The sequence below is a fragment of the Loxodonta africana genome, chromosome 20 (genome assembly GCF_030014295.1).
Source record: "Loxodonta africana isolate mLoxAfr1 chromosome 20, mLoxAfr1.hap2, whole genome shotgun sequence".
Lineage (NCBI taxonomy): Eukaryota > Metazoa > Chordata > Mammalia > Proboscidea > Elephantidae > Loxodonta > Loxodonta africana.
The window spans coordinates 12,933,424-12,942,947 of NC_087361.1; the positions used below are offsets into that span (position 1 = coordinate 12,933,424).

Consider the following 9,524-nt stretch of genomic DNA (forward strand, 5'->3'; position numbering starts at 1 on the left):
AATAATAAAGTTTATTAACTCAAGGTGTGGATAGTAATGAGCTACAGAATTAAAGAAGTTCTCTAAATCCTGAATAGCTTATTTGTACTTCTCTGCTGCCCAATAAATCATTCTTTGAGTTCTTAACTGTCCCATGGGTTCTGAAATGCCTCAAGGATGCCCACTTCCTAGAACATTTAATTGAACAATGTGCCTTTCATCTTCATATGGAAATTAAGCTCATTTTGGCTCAATCAACACTTTTTTATTGAGCACCTAATGTGTCTAAAGGATGGTATGGGCACTCTGGGGATCCAAAGAAATATAAACCATGTTTACACTCAGGAAGTTTACGGGTACAAACTGTTTGAGCCCAGGAAATACCGCTTATCAAAGCTACACTGAATCTTCTTTTTTCAGCAGCTCCGCAGCCAACTACATCTATTCCTTCTACACCTAAACGACGCCACAAGCCCAAACAGTCAAGAACCAAAACTGGTAAATAAGTATCTCTTTAACCTCTCAGGATATTTAAGTCCAAATAGAAAATGTCCATCTCCCTGCCATAGGTTGGTTTCTTTACAAAATTTGAAATTAACGAAAGATGAATAAGGGACAATGCAATAACAAAAATCATAATTTTCTGGTAAGATTTTATCAAAAATTATTCATGTGATGTTCTTGCATATAAATTTTGGTATAAACCTAGACACAAGGAATTATAGAGTGAGCTACATAGTGTAACTCATTTTCCTGGTATGCATCTATTTTTAAGTGTTTATTAGGCTGACAGTTCTGGGTTTTGGTGCCCCTTACGTTTATAGCTTTGCCTGGGATTAGGACAACGGTGAGATGGAGAGGATGTGACTCCTGTTTTCAAAGTGCTCTGACCCTAAGGTGATAAGATGTATCAAACAATCAGGGAGCACCATAATATATAACCTACTTGTGAGATTACGGGAGCCCTGGTGGTGCAGTGGCTAAGAGCTTGGCTGCTAACCAAAAGGTTGGCAGTTCAAATCCACCAGCCACCCCTTGGAAACTCTATGGGCAGTTCTACCCTGTCCTGTAGGGTCGCTATGAGTCGGAATCGACTCTATGGCAGTGGGTGTTGCGAGATTATAATACTTGTGTGGAAGCTTAAAGAAAGAGTTGCAGATGCAGGTCCCTCAAGGTCCTTAGGATTTAAATAGAGGAGAAGGCAGGGGAATTGTATATACCACAGCACTGAGTTTGGATGGTAGAGGTAGCTTATCAACCTGGAGGTCATATTCTTCACTGTCAAATAGTATTCTCAGAATCACGCTAAACAAACTGGGTTTTGCTTATGGCATCGTATTATAAATAAAATTGTCTATGCTCTGTATTGTTACAACTGAGTTTAAAAATTCTTTCACAAAGCTTTTATGCTCTGTATTGTTACAACTGAGTTTAAAAATTCTTTCACAAAGCTTTCTCTCACTAGATACTTTGTAAACACTGATTATTAAATATTGCAGGATTTTAAAAGGCTCATTCAGTTCCTCTTTGGAGGAAAACTCTTTATTGTCTCTAGGGTCTTAACTTTTTTTTTTTTTTTCTTTCCATCACCAGAAAGAACAAGGCCTGGAAAAATTACATCTAAAATTTCTAAAATCACTGAACCTACACAAACAACACTGGGTAATGATATGTCCTTAGATGTTGTATTACTTTATTTCACTGTGGAAAATCGGTAGCCCAGCTGCTATGGAACGTCTCTATAGCTATTCTAAATGGCTCGTTTGAACAATACTGAACATCTCGTACAATGCAGTGTCTCCATGAATACCTACGCTGCGAATACCTGGCCCTATAACCAGGAGACCCGAGCTCAGCATTTATACATTCTCTTGTGCCTTAGAAAGCTGTTGGGCCATTGCTTCTTCCTTGTCTTCTATCCAGTTATTGAAGTTGAGGCTGAGTCTTGTGTGTTGCTCTCTATTTTTTGAGTGAGGGCCTCAAGTTCAACTTCAGGCTTCATTTGGAAAAAGGATTTTCTATTATGGTGTTAATAGAATTTTTTTATGCTTCACATCATAGCACTATGCTTATCAGTGAATATAAATTTTAAAACATGTTTTTTTGTGGTCCTTAAAGACTGACGTTGCTGAGAAATATAAAGTAAGGGTGAAAATTAGTTAGGCTGATTTTTTTTTTTTAATCGTGGTTCAAAAATCACTCTCGTTATGTAATTATAGTGATTATTTAATTGCAGTGCTATATCTATGTTTTTCTTCTCCAAGGTTAAATATACCCTTGAGATTTTTTTTAAACCAGGTGGAAATTTATCACTGTATTTACCTTTCTAGTAGATTCTTCTTTGTGAATGGACCATGAAATTGTCTTTAATGGAGTATTTCCCAAATTTTCCAAAATGTTGGGTTGATTATACTTAACATATATAGTTTGTTTTTTAGGTTTTCCTTTTGTGGTTTAAGATACTAAAATACCTAAGTGTTATTTGTTGATTACTTTGTTTCTTTATTTTTCCAGCTCCCAGTAAAACACAATTCCTTTCTTTGAAACCTAAACTCTCCCTCAGCTCAGAAGTGACACACACCAAAGCTGGTAATTACCCTAAACTTTTTTTTTTTTCTTTATTATTCCAAAACTAGCATTGAAAATTGTGTCATACATCTCTGGAGCAAGAGCTTCTGATTTCTGTTTTGCTATTTGATACATTTTTCCGTGGAAAGTGCAAAAATGCAATGAAATGATCTCATCCTAGCCAGCCCCTCTTATATCATCACAGTGTTGCTCTGGGCTGCGTGGTATATCGTTAGCTTTGTGACCATCACAGAGAAGACATAGAAATGTAATGATGTGACTGATTGACGACTCCCTTGTCTAGGACACACTACAGAATAGTTTCCAATACCAAAGCTGACTGGAATTCTGGTCACGCTGCACAATAGCCTTGCAGCTGGGAAGTGGAGAAGTGTTTCCATCCCCCAAAGAGCTCAGCCTTGTTTGGGGGCCTCTCGATTCTCAAGCTGCAAGACTACAAAGGGTTGTAATTTCCTGATGTGCCAAGCCTTCTTTCTAAATTGAGACTGGTTTTTAAATGCTGATTTCTGTTTTACCTCTCAGGAGCTATTAATGGTCTTTTGCTAAAGAAAAAAAAAAAAAAAAAGAAGGCTCTTTGCAGGAAGGGATTATTTCCTTATGTATAATTTAACACAGTGACGATTACCTGCATAAAGACTGCAGGGCAGACTGAAGGAGTAAATTGTTATGTTTTCTGTTGGTCTTTTGTCTTAAACGTTGACTTGTAAAATAAGTTTGGCTACAGGGACCTTTGCCACAAAGTACATTGTCATGGTCATCTAAATTTTGAACTTTCATTTCCATTAATGGCATGTTTCCTTGTTGGACTATTAAAGCAGGAGATTTTTGCTTAGCTGGGCATGATTTGTTTTTGCAGTGAAATGGGTACAGAAGAAAACTAGCTGCTCAGAAAAAGAACTCTCATGATTCCTTTGGAAAAGGCAGTAATATTTCCAGTTGTGGTGTCAGACTGGAAGAAATTAGGGAGTGTGGTTGACACTGTGACCATGGGTGAGGTCTCCCATCCAGAGAAAGGGAATGAGAACTCCTACTCAGAGAAGTTTTTCAGGGAAGGCAGAGTATCTCATAAAACTGAAGAGCCCTCGCAGTTAAAGAGCTGACAGTTGGCTACATAAGAGAGGGGTTTCCTGTACATTGATTTAAAAAGTATGCTTAGAGGGATTTCAGGTAGGGTTTTAGTAACTAGTACAAAAGGAGGCCCTGAGTTGTCCAAAGAGTTAACGTGCTCAACTGCTAACTGAAAGGTTGAAGATTGGTGCCTCAGAAAAAAAAGACCTGGCCACCTATTTCTGAAATATTACCCATTAAAAATCCTTTGGAGCACAGTTCTATGCTAACACACATGGAACACCATGAGCTGGAATTGACTCAATAATGACTGGTACTGGTAGTAACTATTTGTCGATGCTGTGTTTTGAATACAAAGCTACTATTACCAAGCAGGTCAAGAAATGACTGGATATTTCGGTCATTCAGTTGACCATTTCTCCTGTATAATTATTTCTGTTATTACAAAATAAAACTCAAAGACATCAAAAATTTCCTCCAAACTTCTGATACAGTTTATACATCATAAGGTGTATTATTAACTTTGGAGGTTTTAAGAAAATACTTCACAGAGAAAATTTCATCGTCATACAAATAAGGGTGGAAGGACGTCTTCTTGCCACTCTAAGGCGTTTCAGCAAAGAGCCTGCTGAACTGACATTTCCTTTTCAAAGGTGAATTCTTTGGAAGACGAAGAGTTTATATTCTTTTGATTTCTACTTTCTAGTCACCTAAAAATATGCCCACTTTTCCCCCTAACAGCAAGTATAGCCACCTCAGAATCTGCACCCAAACCTACACCAATTCCTGTTGACCTTGAATGACCTACTGAATCCCTGCAAACCACCGCTTTGGTTTTAGCTGTTTTTTAGGACAGACCGTCTTTACAGGTCTGTCGAAGATTTCCGTTCCTAGCCGAGGTTCAAAAGAGCAAATAAACTAGCAATTGGAATAATTCACTGCCTTTCCTAGCCCTTCTCGCCCTCTCCTGTTTCTCTCTTTCACTTTCCACGTGGGCTGCTGCTCCTTTGGTTTTCCTTTGTGGTTAATCTAATGAGTAAAAATCCATTTTGGTTTGGGTTTGTTTTATAAGGAGATTCCAGTGCATTTCTCAAAAGCCACAGCCACTTGCCACATCCCAACATTTTTACCTCACCCAATAAGAATTGATTCCTTTATGGTTTAACTTTTAAGGTTGTGATGGCATTCAGGTCTCCAAGCTTTAAAGGACTGAAAAAAAGGAGGGAGCCTCCAATTACAAATCTTTGTTTCACACAGTTTTCTTATGTGGTGGGCACAGTTGGGAATTGTGCTCATAACTAACCATGAAGCCACGAGCAGCTTGTATTTTTCTTTGTTTTGTGCTGAGGTGAGTGGTTAGTCATTTGCTTGCCACTCACATTCCTGATGGGGTTTTATACCTTTATCCTTAACACTTTAAGGCTGTCAGATAGAGGAAGTCTTAACAGAAGATGTATTTGTTTTTAGTACTAACATTGATTAGCTTTAGCATTTTTTTAGATGTAGCTGAATTTGAAGCTTAATTGATGGGGTTCTGTCCTTATTGGTCTCAGTCTTAGTCAGAAACTAAAAAATTTGTATTTTTCTTTTATACGGTAAAGCCTGTGAGAGCTGGAGCTCAACAGAACTGCCTTGTTTTTTGGGTTCCCGCAAATTTTACACCTTTGACAGGGTGTAGTCTTATCATTTTTCCATCATTTGTTTTAGTGGAAGATACTGAAGTTTTCCTCCTCTGACAGACTTCCACCTTATACAGGTTCTAGCTTTCACTGGATTTACTGTACATACAAAACCAGCATTCTTCAATCTTTGTGAAGGCTAAAAATCCATGTGTATAACAAATCTACTTTTTCACACTTTCAGAAGGCAACTTCTTGGAAATTAAAACATGAATTATAAACTTAAAGTATCAAAAGACTTTTTTGCTGTTTGCTATTCTCAGATGAGGCTACCTTCTTGAGACTTATTATACTTGTATGTATTAAGGTTTATTTTCCCTTTATCATACAGAACCTGAGACACCAAGAGTATGCTTACTAGTGTGCTTGTGTGCAATCTCATTCTCTCTCTCTCTCTCGCCCAAACACACACAGACTCGTATATACATGCAGAATCCCTGGTGGCACAGTGGTTAAGCACTCAGCTGTCCTAACCCACCAGCTGCCCTACAGGAGAAGGATGCGGTAGCCTGCTTCCGTAAAGATTACTGCCTCAGAATCCCTACGGGGCAGTTCTTCTCTGTCCTGTGGGGTCACTATGAGTCAATGTGGGTTTTTCATGTATACTTCAATCCGATACATCACTACAGCTTCACCACTCCCCTATTATAATCTATTTCTGGACAAGCTCTATCTTTTTTAATCACTACTGTTTCATTTTGCCCTCTCACACCTAATTTTTATTCTTCTTTATTCTTACACAAAGATTTTTTGCCACAGACATGCTAGTGCATGCTGCTGCCTTTAATTGGTACCTTATGCTATTATGCACTGATTTTAGAATATATGAAAATTCTCTCTCTGCATTTTTTTGGTTGTTTTTGTTGTGTTTTCTTTTTCAGTTGCTAGAGAGTCCTTACTTGCTTCCCCCAAACCCTCTGCATCCCTTAGCCCAGAAATGCCAGAGATAACTCCTGGAAAATGTCATATCATGAATGTATAGGTAGCAAAATAATTTAAATTTTAAGATGGTCAGTTAGCTCCATATTAATTTCTCTCTATAAGACAGAATAGTCATAAATGGAATCTTTACTTTTTCTTTTCTTTAAAAAGCAGAGCTCTTTTTTTTTTTTTTTTTTTTTGCTTCTCCTCTAAAGAAAATAATCCTTTTTTGTTCTGTAGAATAATAAGCTGCCTATTTGATACTCTCTTTAAAAAAGCCCAAACAGACACCGTAGCCAAATCACGTTCAGCATGAAGCATGATGGACCTACTGCCAGTTTCGATGAATGTTGGAGGCTTGCTCTCCACCAGAATATTAAATAATATTCAGTTATTCAACTTATTCTGCATTTCATGAAATTCAAGACTTTTTTTTTTTTTAACTCCTATCTAACTAAGCAAAGTTTAACTAAGCGATTTCACATGTAAATTCGTTTATCAGCAATAGCTGCTAGGAAATATGATGAAGACCATATGAACACTCATGGCCCCTTTGGACCATAAGTTCAATTCCTATCTTTTATAAAAGAACATTAGGTCCAACCAGGCTGAAGACCATTCAAAGCTAACAGCACAGAAACTTGGGTCTCTGTGTCTTCCATGTCCTTGGATGAACCCAACTTACCTGCTGGATGGAAAACAAAATGACAGGTGACAGGACACTTAGAACAGCCTCAGAAAGACCACCTGCACTCCCTTTGTCTTGGTTACCTAGTGCTGCCATAACAGAAACACCCCAAGTGTGTGCCTTTAACAAACAGAAATTTATTTTCTCACAGTTTTGGAGGCTTGAAGTCCAAATTCAGTGTGCTGGCTCTAGGGGGAGGCTTCCTCTCTCTGTCAACTCTGGAGCAAGGTCCTTGTCTCTTTTAGCTTCTGCTCCTGGGTGATCTTCACATGGCTTGGTATCTCTTTCCCTTTCTCTGCTTCCTAGCTTGCTTGTTTAATCCCTTTTATATCTCAAAAGAGATTGACTCAAGATACACCCTACACTAATCCTGCCTCATTAATATAACAAAAACAACCCATTCCCAAATGGGATTATAACCACAGGCATAGAGGTTAAGATTTATAAAACACATTTTGGGGGGACACAATCCATAAACCCTTTAAGCTAGTATTTACTCAGTCACTGGGGGCAGTCTCCAGAATATTAAGTAGTGGGGGGAATAGTTGAAAATCAAAAACAAAAACCAGAATTTTCTAAGTTTATTATTGTGAGAGAGAATGTGAGGTGATTGAGCTTCATGGTCATAAGCCAGTAGAACACGATTGCTCACCAGTGAGAGAACATTCTCTATGATAAAGGAAGTTTAATTTCTAGCTTAGATGGTGCTGTTCAGCATTGCCTTTGATACTGCTTGCTTTTCTTGCAGCCCCGGAACCTCAGACTCCATCACCATCGCAGTCAACAATAGGTAATAGTTTCCTTTAGCAGGTGAAAAAAAAAAAATTATCTTTCTTTAGCATTCTCTGTGTTCAAGTTAGGGGTTCCTGGGTAGTGCAAATGGTGAACGTGTTTGGCTGCTAACCTTAAGGCTAGAAGTTTGAGTCTACTTAAGAGTGCCTCAGAAGAAAATCCTGGCAATCTGCTCCCAAAAAATCAGCCACCAAAAACCCTATGGAGCACAGTTCTACTCTGATGTACCTGGGATCAACTCAACTTTGACTGGAAATGTTCTACCTTGTCCTTAGCTTCGGCTTACTGTTACTATACTTTTTTTAATGTTTCGCAGTTATCCTTCATACCTTTTTCCCAGCCTGTTTGCAGAAGGCACACTCTCTGCCTCTGCTTGACTGAGCAGGGGCTCTGAGACAGCCTGCAAAGCCATGTTCCTCTTGGCCTTCAAACGTGATTTTTGGTTTGACATGTTCTTTACTGTCCTGCCTGATATTTGAGGAGTATGGCCTGAGCTTGTTCTAACTTGGTTATTCCCAGTGGAAGACCAGGGCTTCCCTGGGACAGATTTGTGCTTTCACTTTGGGAGATGTTTTTCTTCCTTTCGAAGCTCTAACATCTGCAGATTTTCTTGGAAAACACAGTGGTCTTTCCAGATCTAATATAACCCAATGTGTCACCAGGAAACCCAATCGGAGAGAGAGAAAAAAAAAAACCAACCCCAGTCTTTAGAGCTTCTTTTTCTTCAAGAAAACAAAAAATGTGTTCTGAGTGGTGCCATCCTTGCCAGTTACCCGTATTTTCCTTCATAACATGAACTGCTGGTTACTTCGTTACCTTCCCATCTTCCACATGAGAATTGTGCCTTTGTTTTTCCATCTCTCTTTCCAAACTTAATAGACTGGCAACATTTTTGCTCATTTTGTCTAAAAACAGAAATTTGTTTCTTATGTGACATTTCTTAAGTGGGTAAACGTTCCACCATTTATATTGGTGCAACCTAGTAATTAAAAAAAAAAAATGAAGCATTTTCCATATTTGAGTAGATTTCTTAATTTCTTCCTTTGGGTTTGAATCTTTCTTGATGATGCTTCATGCAGGCTTGGGACCTGGAACATTGGGAACCAAACCTTCAACAACAGCATTAGGTAAAGCAGTCATTGAATGGGTGACCTTTGTTTCTGTTGTTGTCTTCAAGTTAGAGAAAAGTATGTTAAAGAGAATATCTAGAAAATGAAATCCCACTCACAAGCAGAATTCTCCCCACTATCTCCTGGTCCAAGGATCATCCAGCCTCTACTTGGCATCTTTCAAGGTAGTCCACTCACTGCCTTGAATTTTGGGGCAGAGTTCTTCTATCTAGAAGTCTCTCATTTACCAAATTTTTCATCCAAATGGGAGCTTTTAATGCCAGGCTGACTTTAATGGATTAATATATTAATAGCCATTTTGTGTGTGCGTGTTCACTGTTCTTATTTCGAAAGAAAAATTTTAAATCCTGTCTTCTTATAACCTTTGTTTCATAAAAAAAAAAAAAAAAACCTCCCTTGAAATCCTGGATTCAGAACTTTGTTACATGTATTGTTGGTTTGTGGGTTTCTTTAACGCTGAGTGAAAAACCTGGCCATTTTGAATCTGAGGCCAAATAAAATTTTGATTTTCCTCTCCAGTGACTTCTTAAAAGGAACGTTTTTAAGGCTCCTGTTGAACACACACCTGCAATATGTTTATGTGACTGGATTCTTTAAGCTGTATGAGGTTTTGAGGTTTTCCATTTTAAAATGGAAAAATTGAAGGATCTCTTGGACGATAATTGTTTACCAATGGTA

The 9,524-nt window shown here is 38.2% G+C and overlaps 1 long non-coding RNA gene across 1 annotated transcript; it reads left to right on the forward strand.

The window, feature by feature from the left end:
- The first annotated feature begins 284 nt into the window (after positions 1-284).
- Positions 285-2,622, forward strand: LOC135228300 (uncharacterized). Its single transcript, XR_010318690.1, has 3 exons — positions 285-477; positions 1,573-1,641; positions 2,494-2,622. It is a non-coding gene; the product is annotated as an uncharacterized LOC135228300 (long non-coding RNA).
- The last annotated feature ends 6,902 nt before the right edge of the window (positions 2,623-9,524 follow it).